The sequence below is a fragment of the Silene latifolia genome, chromosome 11, assembly GCF_048544455.1.
Source record: "Silene latifolia isolate original U9 population chromosome 11, ASM4854445v1, whole genome shotgun sequence".
In the NCBI taxonomy this organism is placed as follows: domain Eukaryota; kingdom Viridiplantae; phylum Streptophyta; class Magnoliopsida; order Caryophyllales; family Caryophyllaceae; genus Silene; species Silene latifolia.
The window spans coordinates 28,346,520-28,371,213 of record NC_133536.1 but is presented as its reverse complement, the minus strand read 5'-3'; positions in this window follow the sequence as shown (position 1 = coordinate 28,371,213).

Here is a 24,694-nt window from a genome sequence, read left to right as displayed (position 1 = left end):
TTCCTTCTACTTCTCAAGGGTACAAAAGCAAATTTAGGGACTTGCTCGGATTGACTAGGCTTGAGGTGGACCGTCTAGTTACCTCGAAAGGTGTGAGAATGTTGGACTTCATAGATCGATTTATCAACAGGGCCGACCCCACCGTTTCTCATGTTGCTAGGCGGAGGGCATTTGGCTTTTGCTTGTTGCATGTATATGTCTTTCAAGGGCATGTTGATGAAGACTTGAGAGGTGATCCCCGTCTTCTAGGCCTTATTGAGCAGATAGAGCTGCGCAGGAGCCCAACTTGCTTATGCTTAGGGGAGATTATTTTGGATAACAGGAAATCCAACCGTGATCTGCCGTTCTTGGGGAGTCCCGTCATTCTGCAGGTAAAAGACACCTCTTTTTTGTTTTTTTTGTTTCGTTTTTTTTTGTTTCGTTTTTTCTTTTTTGTTTCGTTTTTTTTTTGTTTTTTGTTTCTTTTTTTTGTGTCGATGTCTAATACCCGCTTTTGGTAGGTTTGGCTTATGGAACGACTCCGATTGATCGAGCCCCCAGTTCATGCACTTTCCTATCATGCTCGTTCGATTGCGATGAGGACACGGTTGTACATGGTGGACTTCACCCGGGTCTGTGATTATTTGAAGAACAAGCTGAAGAGTGATGATGGCCCGTTGATCAGGTGGGTCATTCCGTGGTGGCACCTCAAGTCCATCACTGGAGTGTCTTCTTTGGATACCACTAGGTCGGTGCGCATTCCTGGATTGGAGTTTATGGTGTGCATCTTCCCGGAAAGGCTGATGAGACAAGTTGGGCTGAAACAGACGATCCCTAGGCTTGATACCGTCCCGCAGACTGCTATGTCGCTTACTACAGAGAGCCGAAGAGAGTGGGCTATCAAATGGGCCCAAAGAAACATGTGGTTCTTGAATTTCTCCGCCAATGCTTTATGGGTGTCGGATTCTTATCTGAGGTGGAGAAAGGCTGCAACTCCGGAAGAGCGCGAGAAGTTGAGGAAACGCGAGCCCATTGACTACAAGGTGCGCGAGGGAGAGAAAGAGAAAGATAAGCATCTGACAGAGGGAGAAGAAGAAGCCGGGTTTCAAGTCATTCATCCTTCGAAGAAATCAAAGACTACTCCTGTTGCAGAGATGGTGGTTGGCAAGAATGGAAGAGCCAGGCCTCGAGAAAGACCGTTGGTGATTAGGTCTGAAGTGGCGTAAGAGCGTCCGGCTCGAGGTCGTGACAAGAAATATGACAAGAATGACAAGGGCAAGGGGAAGATGGAGGAATAGCCCGAGTCTCTTTATTATTATTTGATTATTATTATTATTATTGTTGTAATAAAAAAGGTGGGGTTTTTTAGAATCCTAGCCTATTCTATTTTTATTATGTAGCGTACTATTATTAAAAAAAATGAATGAAATAAAAAGGTTAAATTGTTATGAAACCGTTGTGATTTTCTATTTATTATTCTTGTCGAATTTCAAATGCAATGCAAATGTCCTTCTATTTACATTTTAGATATGATGGGTTGAATCCCGTGAAGGATTGCCTACGTATTCACTTAAAAAGCGAAATCAAACCCTTGCGCGTAGTTCGAGTAAATGTAAAAGAATAATTGTTCGAAGCAAGAGCTTGTAATGAACTTAGAAAAGAAGCATGAGCTTTTGCTTACTCTAAAGGTGCGAATTTAGTTTGTTTGATGATACGAGGATGACAAATTTGTCAAAATGCAAGAGCACAGTGACATTTAGCTTATTTCAGCTTTGCCAGGGGCCGTTTATTTAGTGCCACAAGAGCGACACGTGGGGTTACGCGAGGCGCGTTTTCGGTTCCTATTCTAGGCATAGTATCGTTTCAGTTGGTCAAGGTTTGTTGGGTTTGAAAACTCATTCCCGTCTAGGTCTGTGATCCTAACCGCACCCCCTGGGAGTATGGATTTGACTAGAAATGGTCCGGCCCAATTAGGTTTGAATTTTCCCCGTGGGTCAACAGGTAAAAGAGCTCTAACCGATTTAAGCACTAAGTCTCCTTCTTTGATGTTCCTTGGCCTAACCCTTTTGTTGAAAGCCCGTTTGATACGTGCTTGATATGTTTGGACATTATGCAAGGCGCGCAGCCTACGTTCATCCAGGAGGATGAGTTCTTCATATCTATCCCTTTTCCAATCGGCTTCCGGGATTTGACTTTCGAGTAAAATACGCAAGGACGGTATTTCTAGCTCGACTGGTTGTACAGCTTCCATGCCGTAGGTCAAATAGTAAGGAGTAGCCCCAGTGGGCATCCTAACGGATGTACGATACCCACACAAAGCAAAGGGTATCTTGCTTGGCCAATCTCTATAGTTGTCAATCATTTTCTTGAGAATTGTGACAACATTTTTGTTTGCCGCCTCTACCGCACCGTTAGTCTGTGGCGTATAGGGCGAAGAGTGTTGATGTTTAATCTTGTACTTGGCTAGCAATTGCTCGGTCTCAGCTTGGAAATGTGATCCATTATCGCTAATGATCTCATGTGGGCAACCATATCGACAGATGATGTTGTTTTGTATGAACTTTGCCACATTTTTAGCTGTAAGACCAGTGTAGGAAGCCGCTTCTACCCATTTGGTAAAATAGTCAATCGCTACTAGAATGAAGCAGTGACCTCCTGTTCCGGCTGGGGTTATCTTTCCGATTATGTCAATTCCCCATGCAGAAAATGGCCAAGGAGATGTCATTGTATAGAGCAATGAAGGAGGGACATGTTGCACGTTCCCAAAGATTTGGCAATTGTGGCAATGTCTTACGTATTTGATGCAATCGGATTCCATTGTGGTCCAATAATATCCCAAACGTGTGATTTTCTTTGCCATCATGGGTCCACTCATGTGAGGACCGCATTCTCCGTCGTGGACTTCTTCCATCACCTTTCGTGCCTGTGAATGATCGAGGCAACGTAGGACTACACCAAGAGGTGTTCTTTTGTATAATTCTCCTGGCATGAGGACGTATTGGGAAGCTAGTAGGTGTATAGCGCGTTGTCCCCTCTTGTCCATATCCGGTGGATAGGTACCATTAAGCCTAAAATTCAGGATTGCTTGGAACCAGGGTTCCTGCGCGATTTCCTCTTCATCGGTTATTTGGTGGACATAAGCCGGCTCTGACCGTCGTTCGATGCACAAAGGCATTTCCACCATGTGATCTGGCATATTAATCAATGATGCAAGTTTCGCAAGAGCGTCTGCAAATTGATTTTCCTCCCGAGGTAGGTGTAGGTAGGTTACGTGATCGAAGAACTGAGCGACTTGGTCTATCCTAGCCTGATAAGGTGCGAGGCTTTCGCTTCGGATTTTCCAAGATCCTGTAACTTGGTTAATGATCAGTGATGAATCCCCATGCACTCGGAGGTTTTTAATGCCTAAGCTCACTGCCGCTTGTAGTCCAATGAGACAAGCTTCGTATTCTGCGGCATTGTTTGTCACCTCGAAGTCGAGTTTGACAGCAATTGGTGTATGCTCGCCTTCAGGAGAAATGAGCAACACTCCTATTCCGAATCCTCTTAGGTTTGATGCTCCATCAAAATACAGGTCCCAGGAGTCTACATCAGTTTGGAGTATATCCTCGTCTGGAAATGACCAAGTATCTATTGTTTGTGCGTCATTGATAGGATTTTATGCGAAGAATTCGGCGACGGCGCGACCTTTTATAACTTTCAGTGGCACGTATTTGAGGTCGAATTCTGAGAGCATCAAGGTCCATCTTGCTAGACGTCCGTTGAGGACGGGTTTCTCGAAGAGGTATTTGACTGGATCCATTTTGGAATATATTTTGACGGAGTAGCTAAGCATGTAATGGCGTAGCTTCTTCGTTGCCCACACAAGAGCAAGGCATGTCTTTTCGAGTTGTGAGTATTTGCACTCGTATTCCAAGAACTTCTTACTAAGGTAGTAGATAGCCCTTTCTTCACTTCCCATAGTTTGAGCCAACATGGCACCCATGGCTGTTTCGGTTACTGTGAGATATAAACCAAGAGGTTGATCTTGCTGTGGTGGCATGAGCACTGGTGGTTTAGCCAACATGTCCTTGATTCGGTCGAATGCCTTTTGACAATCATCATCCCACATGGTGTGGTCCGTTTTCTTGAGTTTCTTGAAGATAGGCTCACAAATCATCGTAAGTATCGATATGAATCGACTTATATACTGCACTTTTCCCAGGAACCCGCTGACTTCTTTTTCTGTCTGGGGTTGTGGCATTTCGATCAGAGCTTTGATTTTGGAAGGATCTATTTCTATACCTCTTTGACTAACAACGTATCCCAGGAGCTTGCCAGATGTTACCCCGAATGTGCATTTCTGAGGATTGAGCCTCATGTTGTACTTTCGTAGCCTTGCGAAGAACTTGCGAAGGTTTGCAATATGCCCTTCTCTTTCTTTGGATTTGACAATCATGTCATCTACGTATACCTCAACTTCTTTGTGCATCATGTCATGTAGGAGCGTAGATGCGGTGCGTTGGTATGTAGCTCCGGCGTTGATCAATCCGAACGACATTACCGTATAGCAGTAGGTTCCCCATTGGGTGACAAATGCGGTTTTATGCATATCTTCCATGGCCATCTTGATTTGGTTATAACCCGCATACCCATCCATGAAGGATAGTAATGCGTGGTCTGCTGTATTGTCCACCAATATATCGATGTGAGGTAGAGGGAAGTCGTCTTTTGGACTTGCTTTGTTTAAGTCCCTAAAGTCAACACAAACGCGGATTCTCCCATCCTTTTTGGGTACGGGTACTATGTTAGCTACCCAGTCAGAATACTCGGAAACTTTGATGAACCCGGCTTTGAATTGCTTGTCAACTTCTTCCTTAATCTTTAGAGCCCATTCTGTTCTCATTCGTCGAAGCTTCTGTTTCACAGGTTTGAAACCCGGCTTAATTGGAATCCTATGTTCAGCGATATCCCTGTCGATCCCTGGCATGTCTTTGTAGGACCAAGCGAAAACGTCTTTGAATTCATTTAGGAGGTCTATGGAATCGGCCCTTTCGGTAGAGCTCAAGGTAGTCCCTATCCTAAGTTCTTGGGGTTCTAATTCGGTTCCTACGTTGATGGGTTCGGTGTCTTCTATTACTGGTCCCCCTTCCCCTTCCTGTAATATTTCTTTGGCTACGTAGGAGGGTATTTCGATCGAGTCTGGGTCTTGGTCATCCTCAGTATCATCGTAAACATAATTGCACTCAAGATAACACAAAGAGTAAGTAGAACCTGATTTATTCATGTTAAAATTTGAGTAAAGTTGAAACAAAGAAGCCAACTGATCCATAGTCAGTGGTGGCAAAGGGACAGTGGTTGGGGCATTTCCCGAACTACTGTGACTACTCGAGGCTAAGCTAGGAGAAACGAAGGGAGTGGGGATGACGACAGGAGTAGACTCTCTAATGACTTCTCTAGACTCCGACTCTGACTCCGACTCCGACTCGAACTCATCGTCTTCTGGTTCTCCTTTGAACATCTCTCCTTCTCCAGTGGTGAGCTTGAAGAGTCTTCCTTGATTGTTGGTCCATTTGATAGATTTTCTCCATCCTTTCTGCTGTTTTGAGTCGGTTTCTGTGATCAACGCGGTGGGGTTGAAACGATCATCTTGAAGTATCATGGTAATGATCTCATCCTCCGCGGCCCTAATGAATCGATCTTCTCCAAACAATAGGCTAACAGCTTGTTCGTCTAAGCAAGGTGCTTGACGGGGTTTGACGGTAGGAACCGTTTATGGAGGGATGAAGTAGCAATCGTGAAAGATCTCGATTCCGGCTAACTTTCTCTCGAGATAATGCCAAGGTTCGGGAAATCCGTGAAAGAGTTATAGACTTCCTTCTTGAACAAAGTACCCATTTAAAGTAGGGAGATAGGGCCTCATTTGGACTCCTATGTGCTTGCGGTTTTGGACTTGGGCGAGCATCTCGAGAACCACTTCTTTTGTGGGTTTGTACCCTAGTCCAAGTGGTATCCTTGTTGAGTTGCCTTCCTTGTATGGTGCGAAGGTATTCTTCCGAATAGGGTTCAAAGGCATTCCAGGGAAGTATCCCTGAGATTTGAGTATGTGGTTGACCACCAAGTTGGAGTAGGGATTATAGTATAAGGGTGCCAATTCGCTTTCTATGACACTTACACTTTGGAAGCCCCCAAGTTCGTATACGGGATCCGCGAGGACTTGATTGTTCGATTGTTTTTCGATTATTGCCTTGATGGGTGACGAAGTGATCGTCACTACTTTGCCGTTTAGTGGGATCTTGATCTTTTGGTGAAGGGTGGGTGTTACCGCTTTGGAAGCGTGAATCCAAGGCCTTCCCAGAAGTATGTTGAATGAAGCTTCAATGTCCACTATTTGGAAGTTGACCTTTCGTTCAATTGGCCCTGTGGCTATGGTTAAGCTAGCAAGTCCTACTACTTTTCGTCGTGTACCGTCATATGCACGCACACCTTGATTGGTAGGGGTCCAATCCGACTCTTTCATGCCCAACTTGTATGCCGTTTTGAGGGGTATGACGTTGACCGCGGAGCCATCATCTACCAGGTCATTGGCACATTCTTCTTCAGACAAATGACAGTGATGTATAGAGCAAGGTTGTGACTAGCGCCAAAGGGTGGCAAATCTTCGTTCGAGAAAGTAATAGGATTACTTAGCTTCGGTGACTCTTGGAAGACCAAGTTGACTACATCTTCAGGAGTGGATTTATGTGCTACATTTAGCTTGGCCAAAGCTTGTAGTAAAGCTTGGCGGTGTGGGAATGAGCTTGCTATTAATTGCCAGACTGAAAGATCAGCTTTTGTCTTCTGTAATTGCTTGAGCAAATGATCAGTGGAGTCATCTTCGTTGTCATTTGGTGTGATGACACTGGTTGGACCGTTTTGAGTAGTACTTTGATATGGACGACCCGAACGAGTTAGGTGGTCCACATCTTGGTCTTCACCATTTTGGACTATTTCTTTGACTAGGGAGTTTTCAATGAGATACTCGTCCTCATCATCGTCGGCCCAAACTCCATTGATTGTAGCTAGTGCCCTCATTCTCATGATATCATCTTCTAGTCGTATGATTTGGTCGACTAGTTCATCAACTACGGTGACTACTTCTTGCATAGTGGCATTTTGAGAGAAGGTTAGTGGCACATGTTCTTCGGGTATTGCGTTGGGATTGCGTAAAGTTGTCACCATGTTTTCTAGTTCCCAAACTTGTCTATCCACACTCCTTGCCCATGTGATGAAGTCGGAAATGGTAGGGGAAATGATAGAGTAGAACCCTTCATTCTCGATTGCATGGATCTCACTTTCGATGGGAGAAATGAGGTGTGAGCAATCTAAGGTAGATTCATCACTTGTTATCACTAGAACTCCAAGAGGATTCTGAGTGTTGTTGGGCTTACCTCCCGGTGGTATTGGCAATCGACCATCTTCAATCATGTCTTGAAGCACGTTTTTCAACTTGTAGCATTTTTCTGTGTCATGCCCCTTGCCTCTATGGTATTCACAGTACGAATTTTCATCCCAAAACTTGGATTTCCTCTCGGGTTCGGGAGTAGGTCCAATGGGTTGGAGTTTACCTTGTTTCATCAACCTTTTTAGAGCGTTGGAGTAAGTGTCCCCAAGGTTTGTGAATTTCCTTGGTGGGGTAGTTTTCTTGGATGGCCCGAGAAGGTTAACTTCATCGGTCTTGCTAGTAGAGCCGTATGAACGACTTGTGGACCCTTGATCTCCTCGGCCTACCGTTTTGGACAAGAGTCCTTTACGGATGTCATCTTCGATCCTTGTTCCTAGTACGGTCAAGTCTTTTAAAGTCTTGATGTTTTGGTATCTCAAATGGTTGGCATATATGGGCTTGAGATTATCCACAAACTTCTCCACAAGAGTAGCCTCATCCGGGCGTTCAACTAGTTGAGTGCTAGTCTTCCTCCACCTACTTAGGAAGTCGGTGAATCCTTCTTTGTCATTTTGGGTAAGAACCTCTAGAGTACGCATGTTGACTTGGATCTCGGCATTATCCGCATATTGTTTAGAGAACTCGATTGCGGCATCTTCCCAAGTAGCGACCTTCTTGTGATCTAAAGTGTAGAACCATTGCTTCGGGATGGTGTCAAGAGATGAAGGAAATATCCTTAAGAACATCTCGGGTTTGATGCCTTTGATAGACATGTAATCCTTGAAGGCACGGATGGGGTTTAAAGGGTTCTCGTGTCCCTTGAACTTAGGGATATCCTTCATACTAAAGTTAGTTGGCAATTTGGAATTGACGGCTTCATACTTGCGATTGTTCTCCCTATAAATGTCATCCCCCTTAAGGTACATCAATTGCTCCTCTAGGTATTGGAGTCTTTTCTCATTGCAGATCGTCCCCATGAGAGGATTCTCATCCCTAGATTCATCATCGGAGTTACGTAGTACTTCACTTTCAAGAGGAGGCAACCTTCCCTCTACGGCATAGATACGGCCTTCGATGAGCTCAAGGCGGTCATAGGTTTGTTCTTGGGTAATTTGCATTTGGGCTAGCGCGGCTAGGATTCGATCATTACCATCTTGAAGTTGGTGGAGATTTGTTTCATCACTTGATCCGGGCATCTTGAAAACTGGATAAGAGATCGGCGACGAATCAAAACACGATCGACCATTCTAACACACTTGCTAAAAGAAGAAAAGCTTTGACTCGAGAAGTGGATGTGTGCCACTTGTGTTGAGTGAATTTTGAAGAAAGACAAGGTCTTTGAAAATGTGTGTCCTAGTCAACTATAGTGTAGTTGTAGGAGTGGACTCGAAGTGAGGTTTTGAAATAGGCTTGTGGCCCGAATTTTGACACGACAAACGGACAGAGTTTTGACCGGATTTTGCGCTAATTAAAAGCCTCTTTTTTTTTCGAAATTTTTGCTTGAAAATGGGTTTCGATCTTTTGAAAAATCGTCATGGTTTTGTTTATAAATGGTGATCACGTAAAGTATACACATTTATACAAGCATTATAACGGGATGCCGAGTGCATTTAAAAGGGATTTGGTTTAAAAGGTGGGTTGCCATACCGAACCATCAAACCCGAAGTCTATGGAGAGGCTCGTGCCAAACAAGAGTAAGGCCGATTCCTAGTCCATTTCCTCAAGTAGTGAAGGTCCTTGATACAAACAAGAGTAAGCATCATGGTACGGATGACGTCAATCGCTATCCATCTTTAGGCCCAAATAAGAATTAGGACCGTTTAGACGGGACGATTGGTCGAATGGGTTGGGTTGGGCCTAGGAAGGCCGAATAAAACGGTCTAGGAAGACCGAGTTATGAAAACCGACAATTGTCTTGTACAAATTATTCCCTAACATTGTTCAACTTTCACCCTTGCTACACGTAAGTGTATTTTCCCCAGCGGAGTCGCCAAACTGTGGACAGCGGGCCGCCCACGGGGGCGCTTGGGTAGGAAAAGAGAAACAAGCGTTTGCATTTTGTATGGAGTCGCCACCAATTTTTATGGGAAATTGGAACCGTTCGAATACCTCGTGTCATGTCAAGACACAAAGTAGAGACATGAACACTAAGCAATCGTTACCCTTAGCATTCTATGTCTAGAATGACTCTCGTGGATGCCAATGAACACGGGTGCTCACGGAGATCTGGAGTAAGGGGTGAGGGTACGTATTAGGAAGTTCTTTTGATCGAGCACCTAATCCCGCCCGCCTCGATAGCGGCCTCTACTAATGATTAGGGAAGTTATTCGTACTTGATATATTGTCGATTATATGCATGCAATGCAACATCCAAGTTTTAATCCTAGCATGTGAGAATTAATACTAAGTCGGTTGACACGTAATTAGCAAACAATTGGGTCGAAGTAGGATTTAATGCTCATTTTCATGTGGAAACATACAAGCAATAAAAGAAATAATGATAATTAAAAAAAATACAATAATGAAAATTACAATAATTACATTGGATTAGGCGATTTATGTCGAAAATACCTTTAAAACGGATAATTTGAGAAAAAGAATAAAGGAAAGAAATAAATAAATTAACGAACAGGGATTAGCGTGATATTACGGATAATAGTCGGTTAAAGGTAAACTAATTAAACTATGTCAAGGCAGAACCGGAGTTCAGGGACAGAACTCGGCCAGGAACAGGCGCAGCAGAGCTGCGTCCTTTGGGAATAAAGCAGCAGACGCTGCGCTCATTCTTTGGCTCGATTCCGTCGTGAAGCCGAATCGCAAGCCGTTAATGTTAATTGGTGATCTTAATGATCGATTGATGATATTTACTCGGATGAAAGTGATTAGCATGTTATTTAACATATGAATGGGTCATAAAAACAGTAAAATATGAATGAGACGGATGCAAACGAATTATTTACAAGATGGAATAATGACAGAAGTGAAAAATATTAATGAGTCCAACAAATTAAATCAATTAATTAGGTTAGATACGATGGATTAAGGACGAATACGCGATGAACATGTGAATAAACAGATGCAAACTATATCAAAGACGAATTCCAGAAACCCAATATGAACAAATCGGATCCCTACAACTCGGAATTGAATTTAATGACGAAAACCCGCAAATATTGGATTATTTGGGATTTAAGTCGGATTTGTGATGAATAAAACATGTTGATGATGATGGTTATAATATACATGTGAATTATTATGTTATGTTGATGAAGATTTGACAAACAAACGAATAAAAGAATTTTGGGGATGAATAACAGAGGACAAACGAAGAAGAAAGGAAGCAGGAACTGCGGCAGCCTCACGAAGAGGCGCAACAGGGACTGCGCTCCTTCGAAGAGGCGCAGCAGTTGTTGCGTCCTTTCTTGACGGTTATCTACTGGAAATCCGTAAAAAGAGGTTTTAAAGCATGGTTTTAGAAATCGGTTTTAATGGTATTTTCGACGTAAATCTTACAATTGTGATACAATAATTAAAATACAATAAATAAAAGAGAGATTTACACCCTCAGACTTACATGTTGACGAAACGAGAAGGACTAAGATATCGATTAGTGATGCTCGACGCGAATGCAAAGAAAGTGCCCTCGTAAGAGGAAAACGATTAATTAATTAAGTTGATTGATGTGGAGTTGGTCAAATTGGTCGGTCATGCAAACGGGGAGGCTGGTACTCAGAAGGATCCGAGCTTACGTGGTCGAAAGTTCAAGCACGTAGACGCCAAAAAGTAAGAACAAAGTCTAGAATGCAAAGGGAGAAGAGAAGGGCGGACACTCGCGTGAGAAATATGAGGAGCGAAGGCTCCTATTTTGTAATACTCCGTATTTATATGTCTTGGGGTACTCTATTGAGTAGCCCTTACTCTGTCGAGTAAGGGCAAGTTGCGAAATAAAATAGTTTCTGACCTGTTGGGTACTCGATCGAGTAGCTGGGGTACTCGATCGAGTAAGGGGGTACTCGATCGAGTACCTTGGGTACTCGATCGAGTGTCCGGTTTTACGGGGGAGTTTTCTCGGGTTTTGTTAATTACGCGATTAAGGTATTTAAACATATTCGTAATTGTTTAAAATCACTTTTTACAAAACCTAAAACCTGTTTAAGAGAGAAAGCAACTAGTCTTCTTCCTAATCGCGTTCTTGACAATTCTCGGAGTTCAGACGGTCAGTTCATATCGTAGTTCGCGTCGTTGGATTCCTTGCGTCGAGGGTAAGCTTTTAATATAATTTATATAATGTTTTGTTAAGATTGATGAAACCCTAATTTAGGAATTGGGGGTTTTTATGAGTAGTATTTGAATGGTAGCATCTATGTGTTGTATGGTAGGAGGAGAATTCGTAGAGGAGCCGTTTTGATACAGCTGTAGATACCGTCTGCGTGTTGTGCTTTCCAGGTAGGATTTCCTACTCAGTATTAGTCCCATAATGGGATATTGGTGATGTGCTGTAGTTAGTTGTTGATGTGATGATTGTATTGTGTTTATGATTGTGATTGTGTTTGGTTTCTTTGGCTCTCGAGATGCGTTCTCGGCTGAGTGGGGTCACTTGCGGGAGTGATCTCACGCCCTAGTTTCGCCCTTCGTGGAACCCGCCACGAAAGGGGATGTGCACATTAATGGACAGGGTTATCGCTCGTACGATGAGCGGGGCTTAGGTGGGAACGGCCTGCGGTCCCCCATGGCGGTGGGTCCAAATGGACGATCAAGATTGAGATGATGGGAGTTGGTGTGTGTGTGTGTGTGTGTGTGTGTGACGGTTCGGTTTATCTGTGTATCTTGTTATTGTTATCTATATTGATTGTGTGATTAGTCGACCCGGTGTTGTTTTGTAAACTGCGGTGATCCATTCGGGGATGGTGAGCGGATATTGAGCAGGTATTGAGATGAGTACTGGGATAGCTGGGATGCCACGACGTGATGATAGGAGTCTTCCGCTGTAGCCTTAGTTTATTTACATTTCGATTAGAAAGTCTTTGAGAATATTGTATCATACTTTGGTTTGGTTTTGAGGATTGTATTCATTCATTAAACTATTTATAATAAACGTTGTTTCTGTTTTGTCTATTTGATTATCATACCTCGGGCAACCGAGATGGTGATGTCTTCATACCCGAGTGGTCCTGGTAAGGCACTTGGAGTATGGGGGTGTTACAAATGGTATCAGAGCGACGATCCCGAAACTTGTAACCAATGAACCCAATGAATATAGGGAGTCAAATTAAAATGAACCCGGGGTAAAGGTTGTAGGAGCTAATGCAAAGACTTGGGAGACGTCCTAAAGTCGCGAACTCGCCCTACAATTTTGAACCGGTCACCATGGGATATGTGTCGGGATCGTTATGTGCTGATTGTGTGCTGTGTGTATCTATGTAGTAGTATGTTGTATGAATTGATGGATGCATGTATGTGGAGGATGGGGGATCTGAATTGAAAGATTGATGAGATATATAGAATTGTTGTTGCAATAGAAAAGCATGTTGGATGATTACTATGTGGCATTTGATAATATGACGTCACTGTTTCATTGATTATATGAAAAGCTTGATAAAATTTCATGCTTAGCTATATCACATGTTGCGTTTATAATGTTGCTTAGTATGTTGGGAGATGTGAGATAACATGTGGGTAATATGTGATTGGTAAGTTGAATAATATATGTGCATGATGGATGATGTTGCTTGATTTTTGAAGATGGTAACATGAGATTAGCAATATTGGTTTTATGAGTACTGGGTCGTTTTGTCTACCTTGTTGTTGTTTAAGTCGTTTGGGAAGTAAAAATCAATAGTTGTGTTTTTCGATGATAAAGAGGTTGTCTTTAAACTGCTATAACTTGAGATGCATAAATGATTTTGATGTGATTCCAATTGGAGGTGATAGCTTGTCCTTTTACGATTCTAACGATAGGCCACACGCCCAAAATGATCAAGTAATGAGTGAGTTATGACTGTTTTACGAAAACTGGACAGTGCTGAGAATTGGGGTACTCGATCGAGTAACTAGGATACTCGATCGAGTAGGGTGGTACTCGATCGAGTAGCCTTGGGTACTCGATCGAGTAGCCCTGGTAATTTGTTTACGTGCTTCTGATCTTCACCTACTCGACCGAGTAAGTCACTTACTCGATCGAGTGGCCTGTACTCGATCTAGTGACCCCTGTTTTGGGTCATATGCTTATCTTTTGACTTCGTTGCATATTATGTTTAATTCAAAGGCGTCATTTTGCTTCTTTATGCAATGTTTTACATATATGTTGGTCTTGACGCGTAAGTTACCCAATTTTGTGGTGTAAAGAGTGGCACCTATGATGAGTATGAGTTCGGTGGGGAGGACATGATTTATATGTGTTGGGATTGGTAAGACTTAATTGAGGCATAGAGCATGTTGTGTGAGACGAGATGAGTGACATGATTGTATGTTGAGTAATGAAAATGTAAGTGAATGTGAGCAAGGCATGATGTAAGTTTAAGGAACGTGAGAATGAAAAGAGTGAAAGAAAGGATGTGGATAGTAGCAACCTGAGATGTATAATAAATTATGGAGGGAGATGGTTAGAAATAGTGTTGAGTAAGAACATATGTAATGAAAGGTCGTTTGGAAATAGTGGTATATAGCGAACTTAATGGAGGCATGTCGCGACGTAGATTTGCGGATAGTGAGTGAGATTGGGAGATTTGGTTCATTAAGAGGTGAAACTAATGTGTGACTTCCTTGGGCAATTAATGGTATGAAATAAATTTGGATTTCTAGAGAGGTACAAAGGAGATGCAATTGTTTGAACAGTGAACGTTGATTTTATGGATAAATTAGTGGCAAGGGTGAGTGATAGCATAATAAGAGGATATCTATGGTAAGGAAGAGGGAGATGATATCGATATAAAATAATGAGATGTGAGTTCTTGAACAATGAGAAGGTAACCGGAGCACTAGAGAGTTAGATAGAAATAATGAAGAGTTGAGTTAATAAGGGATTTTGTCAAGGGCAAAAGAAAAGAATGAGGGGAATAAAACTAAGGAAATTTCCACCGAGGTTATGTGATATAAAAGTAAGGAATCGTCGAGATGTATGATACTATCATGAGGATTTGAGTTTACAGTTATATAGAAGTTCCAGAACAACATGATTAGTTTTGAGTTTTGGGGAATTAAGGGAAGCAAGAAGTTGGTAGAATACCTGCATGATATGAGATTTTGGTGGAGAGTTAGATGATGATACAATTAAAGATAGTATTGGAAAGAATGTTGAGGTAATTTTGTTCATGGATTCGATGTTCGTTGTTTGGGATGTTAACCAAAGATAGGAAAGAAATCGTGATGTTTAGAGATGAGTGAAAAGGGTTCAATGTCCGGATAGTGGTAGTGTTATGGTTTTTGACTAATGGTTAAGAGTGACGGTATGTTAGAGAGATGGTAATTCTAAAGAGGCTGATTTTGTAGAGACTGAATTGATAAGTATGGTTGTGAGGAAGTATAAGACATAGTCTTGGGAGGCGGTTTCTCATAGTGAGTGTTAGCTATATGGTTATGTATGGCAGAAGGTGTTGGGCATGCGAATGGAATAATGTGATGAGGGGCATGCGGGTTAAACTCGGGTGACAGGTAACCTTGGTTGAGTGGTAACTTACGTGATCAGGATTGATTGGTTGGATGTGATTATGGGTCTATGTTATATATAAATGTTTGTGTGAGGTTCTGACCTCACAAGAAGTGGTATGGTGTGATAATTATAAAGTTGTTATATGATTGTTTTGTAATTTATGTTGGGTACGGTATACTAATTGAAGGATATCCAAAAGGGTAATAATTTGATTAATTTAACATGGCTAGTTATAATTTTGTGTGTATTAATAACACGCGTGTATTCCGTGAAATGGTAGAGATGATGTTCATGAGATGCTTATCTGTTTATCCATATCATATGTTGCGTGGTGAATTAATAAGTGGATTTGAGTAAGTTTTTCTTGTACGAAAAGTTATCTTTGAGTCGGTGTTTATGGGAATTGTATGCGATTGTGATGTCTATCGGTGTATGTGGTTGTGATGCCTCGGGTGGTGATCCGGGCACGGTACATAGTGTTGTGATGCGGGTATTTTCGCACTACGGTGTGGCTGTTGGTGGCGGTGTTGTGATGCCGTCACCGGTTGTGGTGGAGTAGGCGGGATGATTATGATACGAGTTTTCGAAAGTGCATACCAGTTATACATAGATTGTTGTTTTGTTTGCTGTTGTTCTTTGTGAGTTTTGGTTGAACATGTAGATAGTTGTCTTGCTTATTGATGTTTTCTTTACCAGGTTAAGTTGAAAATGAGGTAGAGTATGATATGAAATAGAGTTGAATATGTTTTCGTTGTTGTCATGGTATAGTGATGTTCTATTGATGGGACACGGTTGTGAGAGGTTGTTACAGTAATTTTGATCCTGTTCTAGTTAAGGTTTCAGTAGACATGGTAATGGCAAGTGAGTCGTAGAACATGTGTGGTAACGATCCGAAAGATGCAGGTGGTTCATAATCCTTTGTTGAAGACAGTGAGTATAGGGTGTTGGGGAATTAGCGCCATGTTGAGTTATGTATGAGTTTTGCGGTAATGGAAGAAAGAACTTGAGGATCTAGTGTGAGTGTACGTAACAAGTGTGGATCGTGAGTCATGCTTTTGGCAATGGGAGTTTTATATAGTTTATATAGAGAGGTATGTCGTGTTGCGGTAATGTGGAAGAGTTGAAGTTTTGGGTTAAGCTAAAGATTTTGAGGTATAAGTTAGGTGGTTGGATGAGTGAATTAAAGTATGAGAATTGTTTAAGTAAGAGAGCCTTAGATTTATGCATGGTGAGAGTTTGGTTTATAAACGGTTGTCTTGCACATGTGGTGGTAAAGAGGGTAATGAGATGTATCTAGGATTTAGTATTAGTGAGTTACGAGGACGTAACATTTATCTTAAGAGGAGTAGGATGTGATAAAAGAGATTTTGATGGGTGTGCATATGGTAATATATTTGGAAGTTTGAGTCTTGATGTCGAATAAAAGGTTGATTCGTGTTGTGGTTAATTTTGTTAAAAGTCATGACCGGACTGATAGTAGTTCGATGTTTAGGAGTGTGAGAATATTTGGATAGTGTTGACAGTTGGATGATGATGGTTATGAGTTCGATAGTCTTGGCAGTTGAACGAGGATGTTTATGAGTGTGAGTAAACTTCGAGGACGAAGTTCCTTTTAAGGGTGGTAGAATGTAACATTCCGTTTGATGTCTATGAGTGTCTTGATTTTAGATTTGATAGTTGATGATATTATGGAGCTAGCAGCATTAGAGGATGGTAATTGATTATGTATGGAGTTGGTGTCGTGAGAAATATATATATGTGGTAGATACGATATAGTGATCATGTGGTGGAAGTAAACATAGTTGGTAGAGTGGGGGTTAAGAGTTCATGTTCTATGTTCGGTCGAGTTCTTGAGTCCTTAGCTAAGTTGTTGTGTCTTGGTCGAGTCAGTATGGTTGTTTTTATGTATGGGTTGAACTTCGGGGACGAAGTTCTTTTTAAGGAGGGAAGACTGTAATACTCCGTATTTATATGTCTTGGGGTACTCTATCGAGTAGCCCTTACTCTGTCGAGTAAGGGCAAGTTGCGAAATAAAATAGTTTCGACTGTTGGGTACTCGATCGAGTAGTGGGGTACTCGATCGAGTAAGGGGGTACTCGATCGAGTACCTTGGGTACTCGATCGATTGTCCGGTTTTACGGGGGAGTTTTCTCGGGTTTTGTTAATTACGCGATTAAGGTATTTAAACATATTCGTAATTGTTTAAAATCACTTTTTACAAAACCTAAAACCTGTTTAAGAGAGAAAGCAACTAGTCTTCTTCCTAATCGCGTTCTTGACAATTCCTGAGTTCGGACGGTCGGTTCGTATCGTAGTTCGCGTCGTTGGATTCCTTGCGTCGAGGGTAAGCTTTTAATATAATTTATATAATGTTTTGTTAAGATTGATGAAACCCTAATTTAGGAATTGGGGTTTTTATGAGTAGTATTTGAATGGTAGCATCTATGTGTTGTATGGTAGGAGGAGAATTCGTAGAGGAGCCGTTTTGATACGGTTTGTAGATACCGTCTCGCATGTTGTGCTTTCCGGTAGGATTTCCTACTCGTATTAGTCCCATAATGGGATATTGGTGATGTCTTTGTAGTTAGTTGTTGATGTGATGATTGATTGTATTGTGTTTATGATTGTGATTGTGTTTGGTTTCTTTGGCTCTCGAGATGCGTTCTCGGCTGAGTGGGGTCACTTGCGGGAGTGATCTCACGCCCTAGTTTCGCCCTTCGTGGAACCCGCCACGAAAGGGGATGCGCACATTAATGGACAGGGTTATCGCTCGTACGATGAGCGGGGCTTAGGTGGGAACGGCTGCGGTCCCCCAGCGGGGGTGGGTCCAGTGGACGGATCGTATTGAGATGATGGGAGTTGGTGTGTGTGTGTGTGTGTGTGTGTGTGTGATTCAAATTCTGTGTATCTTGTTATTGTTATCTATATTTATTGTGTGATTAGTACCGACCCGGTGTTGTTTTGTAAACTGCGGTGATCCATTCGGGGATGGTGAGCGAGATATTGAGCGAGTATTGAGATGAATCTTGGGATAGCCGGGATGCCACGACGGATGATAGGAGTCTTCATTGTAGCCTTAGTTTATTTACATTTCAGTTAGAACAGTCTTTGAGAATATTGTATCATACTTTGGTTTGGTTTTGAGGATTGTATTCATTCATTAAACTATTTATAATAAACGTTGTTTCTGTTTTGTCTATTTGATTATCATACCTCGGGCAACCGAGATGGTGATGTCTTCATACCCGAGTGGTCCTGGTAAGGCACTTGGAGTATGGGGGTGTTACATATTTATACTAATCACGTGAAGGAATTAGGGTTTCGGAGACTCTTTGGAAGTGAATCTCGGAAAGATATGAAAAAGATACGAGAAACATGCAGACAAGGGCCTGGGAAGAGGCGCAGCATCCACTGCGTCTCTTGGAAGAGGCGCAGCACCTGCTGCGTCTATTCCCAAGTGGTTTCCTCCTGCAGAAGAAAGATTTCCGTGTTTGAGTTATGGTAGGACGAAAATAATTCGATTTCCTTAATATCTTATATGAATATTACGGGAATTTACTTACTAAAAGATAAAATTTATGAAATATGGAATAGAAATATCCGGAACATTCCAGAACATTCTGACTCGGGTTTTAACGGTTATCAGAAAATGGAGACGGTTTTAGGCCCGGACTCCGAATGTACTCTAATTACTGTCAAAATGACCGTATCGGGACGTAGATGACAACTAAGAGGTAGACATTAATATTTGAGCAATCACTTGACGATAATCTTACGAATTGTCACAAATCGTTCCGCGTATCAAACATGCGGCCCAATCATCACCGGGTGGTTTGCGGGAGGTGCAGAAATGAGGTATCTACAAATTTATGAGAGGGATAAGCTCTGGACTAATGTCAGGAAGATAGCTACTCAAGTTATGGAGCCCTGGACTGTAGGAGGAGATTTCAATTGTGTAACTCAGGCTATTGAATGGCTAGGTGGTACAGTTAGTGTGGGTGAAGCAGAACCATTCCAGCATTGTATTGAAGACTGTAATTTGAGTGATATGCATGCTATAGGAGCCTTCTACACATGGAATAATAAGGAACCCCCTGAGACAAGGGTGTATAGCAGGTTGGATAGGATGTTTATGAATCATGAGTGGTCAACTCAACTGCCTGATTACTTTGCTAACTATCTTCCAGAAGGTAACTTTGATCATACACCTTGTTTAGTGAGCATAGTTAATCATAATCAAAACAAATTAATGCAGGCCTTTCAAATATTATAATATGTGGAGTACAGTTCCTGATTTTCATGATTGTATTGCTACAATCTGGGCACAATCTATCAATGGGACAAGGATGTATAGCTTGGTTAGAAAGCTAAAGCTGCTGAAACCTATTCTTAAAAGACTCAATAAGACTCATTTCTCTGATGTGGAGAATAGGGCTCTATTAGCTCAAACTGAGCTGATACAAGTACAACAGCAACTGGTTGACAGGCCTGGGGATGGGATCCTAGTGAAAGAATAATATGAGCTTGATAAAAAAAGCTTGTTCTTAGAGCAAGCTAAAATGAAATTTCTTCAACAAAAAGACAAAACTCATTGGCTAATTGAGGGAGATACAAACTCTGCATATTTTCATGGCATCATCAAGGCTAGGAGATGCAAAAATTCTATACATCAGATAAAAGATCACAAGAATAAGGTGCATACTGAGGAGATGGGTATCCAGCATGCTTTTCTAGACTATTATCAAATGCTCTTGGGTACCAGGACTAAAACTAACAGGGTTAAACAGGCTGTGGTACTCAAGGGAAAAATCTGCAATGATGTGCATTGACATCACCTGCTATCTCCCATCACTCATGCTGAAATTAAAGAGGTACTGTTTCATATTCCTAATGATAAAGTCGCAGGTCCTGATGGCTATTCAAGTCAGTTTTTTAAGGATTCTTGGGACACAGTTGGGGAGGAGGTATTGATACCCGTCGTTGTGAGTACCAAAGATAAAATTTATAATCTCCTATTAAGACTAACCTAGGCTAGTGGTAACAGGGTCGAACCACAAGGAGGCAGTTGTAAATTCTAGTTGCTCTATATTTAGTCTAAGGTAACAAATGTGGGGGTTGGTTTGAATTGGTCTACAGCTAATAGTAAATAAAGACAGTAAACTAAATAAATGATTTAAACAGATAAAAGAAGGGTACTAGGATGGTCGGTTCATTATAGCTTTGGCGGCAGCAAATTAAGTCGGTCTGAATCAAACACAGGTAAGGCGGGAAATAAAGAGGTCCTCTCGGTCCACTCTTAACAAATAGCATCTTTCGATCTCGCTATGGGTCCCTAATGTCAGTAATACTAACTTTCGTCCTGAAAAGTGACTAACGTTCTAAACTATACCTATCTTTCGATCTTAGCATAGTCTAGTCGATTTAATTGATGGTCTAATAACCTCCCCTACCTTTCGATCTAATGGGTCAGTCACGAAATAGGTATCTAACTGGTCGCATGCATTCAACTCGTTAAATACAAGATTAAAACAATTAAAACGAATATAAAACCCTACGAGGTCGTCGATCGATCGGCAATGTCGATCGATCGACCCACACGCAGCTTGACCTTCTCGATCTAATGCCGCCTATGCCATAAATCGCCTACATCCTAGCACTGACTATTTAGCTACTCATGATGAAAGTGATAACAACAATAATACTAGGACAATAGGGTACTGAATTCATGATTAAAATAGATAACAAATAACAATAAAACGATAATTGGCTTAAGGGATATTAACTAGCAATTCTATACTAACAAAGAAAGCAAAACAATAAACAGGAATTAGGGCGGAAGGAATACCGAGATTTCAGGGGAAGATTAAGAATAAGCACAGAATTCCAATGCTAAATGATGTTCCAAACCCTAACTACTCGAATGAATAAAACTGAAAGTAACTATATGAAATTGTGATAGGAACTTGGATAAAAACCTCGATTCTCAAACTGATGGTTTTATGTTACGTTATATAGAAATCAACGTAACATCTTATTTCCTAAACCTAAACTTCACGGGCTTCAAGATTCACGGTCTTTCAATTCACGTCTGGAATAGAAATCCGGTCGATCGACTGATAAGGCTGGTCGATCGATCGCTCCTCAAAGAAACAAAGTAGCTTCGGAACCGAGCATTGGTCGATCGACTGAAGGTGGTAGTCGATCGACTGGCTGAGCTGCTACTTGACTTCTTAAAACACGTGGACTTGTCTTTTGGGCCTTGGATTGCGCACCAAGCTCGTTCCTTAAGCAATTCCTTTACGTCATTTGCAATGCAGATTACTCGGGGACGGATTTGGCTTGATTTCCCGTTGAATTCTTCACATTTCTGCAATAATGTACAAAAACACGAAAGTAGAGGAAAATAGAGAAATATTGGCATATATTGCACATTTGAGCATTGAAATGCGTGTAGAATAAAGTGTGAAACATCATATTTTAGACACGCATCAAATCTCCCCAAACCAAACCTTGCTTGTCCCTAAGCAAGAACTAGACTCGATCTAATGACCTAATGGAACGAGTTCAATCTAAGAGCGAAATGCAAACTGTTAAGCCTAAACCAATTTAATGCAAAACCAACAATCAATTAGTAATGCGAATCATGCAAACGAATTATGAAGTCGTTAAAATTATGCCGAACTGTTGACTGTAAAGACTTATCAAATTGGACTCTCACGGGTCGCTCAAATCACTCAAATAAGCACAGGTGAAAAATGTATAAGATAGAAAGAAGTAAATTTGACTCTCACCTAACTACGACCTATGAAAACATGCCAGCAATAAAATATGAAAATGATCTCTACGACCGTACATACGCATTCCAACCAAACAGATGACCAATGACACATGTCGAGGTATCTATGGGATATGTGAGGTATGGGTAAGAAGAGGCAAAACATTTTATGGTAAAGTGGAGGTACAGGTGATCAAGCTAGTACCAAAACGGAACCAAGTGGCAACATCCAACTTCTTGCTCATAATCAAACGAAACAGTGCTAATGATCAAGCACAAAACTCACAAATCTCCATAATAACTAATCAACCAACTCCCCATAGGATATAAATGAAACATGGGAGCAAAAATCGCAAAAAGATAAGGATTAAATTATGCGAATTGATTTCTTTCTAGGATCTCAGTCGATCGACCATATTTGGCAGTCGATCGACTGCTTAAACAGTACAGAAACTCTTTTTTCATTTCTTTTTCGAATCATTTTTTTTTCTTTCTTTTTTTTTTCTTTGTTTTCTTTCAACTTTTCTTTTCCTCCTTCATTCTTGTTATCCAACTAAATCTCAATAAGAGCATATGCCACCAAAAACTAAGTAACAATCCCAAGAACATAAACTACTAGCTTGACAAGGGCAGGCTAAATATAGGATGTAGTAATGGGACAAAAAGGGGTATTTTTGGCAGTGTGAAGCTTATGGGTAAAATGAGAAAAGGAAACCTCTACCACATGTGTCAACAAACCACAGACCGAATGCATACAGGTATTAAGTAGATCAAATTCATATTCATGCAAATTAAGGAAACATGTCTCATAAGGAGTACTACTCACATTCCTAGATAAACTGGTCATGAATGTCACCAGTTATAGGCTCTAAAACTCAGAAATATGATGTAGTTTGCCAAAAATCAAAGTCAAGTCTCAAGTCCAGCAAGTAATTCAACGAAAACTCGTAGATATGCATATGTGATTCTACTAATAACATGTCAATTAAGCACGGCTTAGGCATAAACAGGTGCAAATGCAAAATCATCATTGAAATACTACCGTTCCGACTCGACCTATATGCTAAAATAAACGTGCATTTTATGGAATTTTTTGAAATTTTATCAATTTTTTTGGAATTTTCTGTATATATGAGAAATGAAATAAACAATGCAAGGCAAGAATGTAAACGTGAATGCAAGCAAATGTTATGCGACGCAAAACCCTTCCCCAAACCAAATCGCACAATGTCCCCATTGTGCAAAATCATGTAGTGAAGAAAAGAGAAATGGGAATTTGCGAGAAAATAAATAAAACATGACACGAAGTAAAGAAATCAGGGACTCACAAGACTTTAAGCGCAACAAGGGAAACCTCCCCAAACCAGCGTGAGCTAGGAGGTTTCAGTAGCCAGCAGTGCTACCAATAAGGACCTAAAAAGACAATTAAAAACCACGCATAAGACCGAAGAAAATAATTTTGAAGCGTAAAAATTGTGCACAAATGAGACAATAGAAGAAATAGTTAATTCGACGGAAAATAGAGTGGAGTAGAAGACTCCCTTAGGTCCGCATATCGACCAAACCCAGCAGGGGAGAGGTCGTGAACGAATATAGCAGCAGCAGTGGTCGATCGACCACGGAGATCAGTCGATCGACCAGGTGGGCGTGAACAGTAGCTCCTGTAAACCTGCAATTCAGTCGATCGACCAATGGTGCCAGTCGATCGACTGAAAACACTGCTGCAGCGTCTTATTTCTTCGTAATTGCTCAATGATTTGAGCTAACAAGCTCTAAATACCTGCAAATGCACAATAGCACGCGCCCAAAATTGCGCAAAACCCAGAACGAAGTCTAAAGTACTTAAAAATCCTAAGCAAATAAAATAAAAGCGAAGTTTTCGCGCACACAAAAAGCAATAAAATTGTCTTAACAAAGCAAATAAAGAGAAGTTCGTAACGAGATTGATAAACTAATAGTTGATCAAGAAGGACCACGGTATGGCCCACTTCGTCGGCTTCTGGCTACTAGAGGTAGCCTCAATGGTGCTCATCTTATCAGTTGCACCCTTCTTAGCGTCGACGGTCGGAGAGCTCAATGGACCAACTTCGTCATCTCCCCAATCAAGGACTCCCACGGAACCGTCGGAATCCAAATCTGCCCATCTCACCTTGGCTGGCTCATCTTCCACTACCTTATCAGTCCCATAGCTTAAGTAACCAAGGCCTCCTCTTTGAATGATAGGCTTCTTTACAGCTGGCACAACTTGTAGCACTTCCTTCCCCAAACCAGCTCCTGCATTATCCAAAACAACAGATTCTTCCTCCTTCTTGCTCCCAATCCGGGGCGGAGGGGTTAACACAAAGATAGTAATAGGGACGGTCGATTCGGGAAGCACAAAGTACGATCTCTTTTCGAGACCGTATTACAAGTAAATGAGCCACATGGGATCCTTCTTTTTAGCGGGTTGGGCAAAAATGATGGAATGTTTCCCAACTTTGAAGGTCAAAGTTCCAGAGCCTACGTCAATAATCGCACCAACAAAGTGTGCGTAAAACGGCCTACCTAAGATGATCGGTATATGGGCGTCCTCAGGCATGTCAAGGACAACAAAGTCAACAGGGAAGAAAAACTTCCCTATTTGGACGGGTATGTTCTCTAGGACTCCTATAGGCTCGACCGCAGATCGGTCAGCCATCTGAACTGTCATGTCAGTGATAGCAAACCGGGTCAACTTGAGTTTTCTAGCTAAACTCAAGGGCATGACGCTTATACTGGCCCCTAGATCACATAACGCCTTCTCAATTGAGAAGGTACCTATTTTGCAAGGAACGGAAAAGCTACCCGAATCCTCTAACTTATGGGGCGCAGTGCAGAGACAGATAAGAGCAAGACTCCTTGGTGAGTGCGA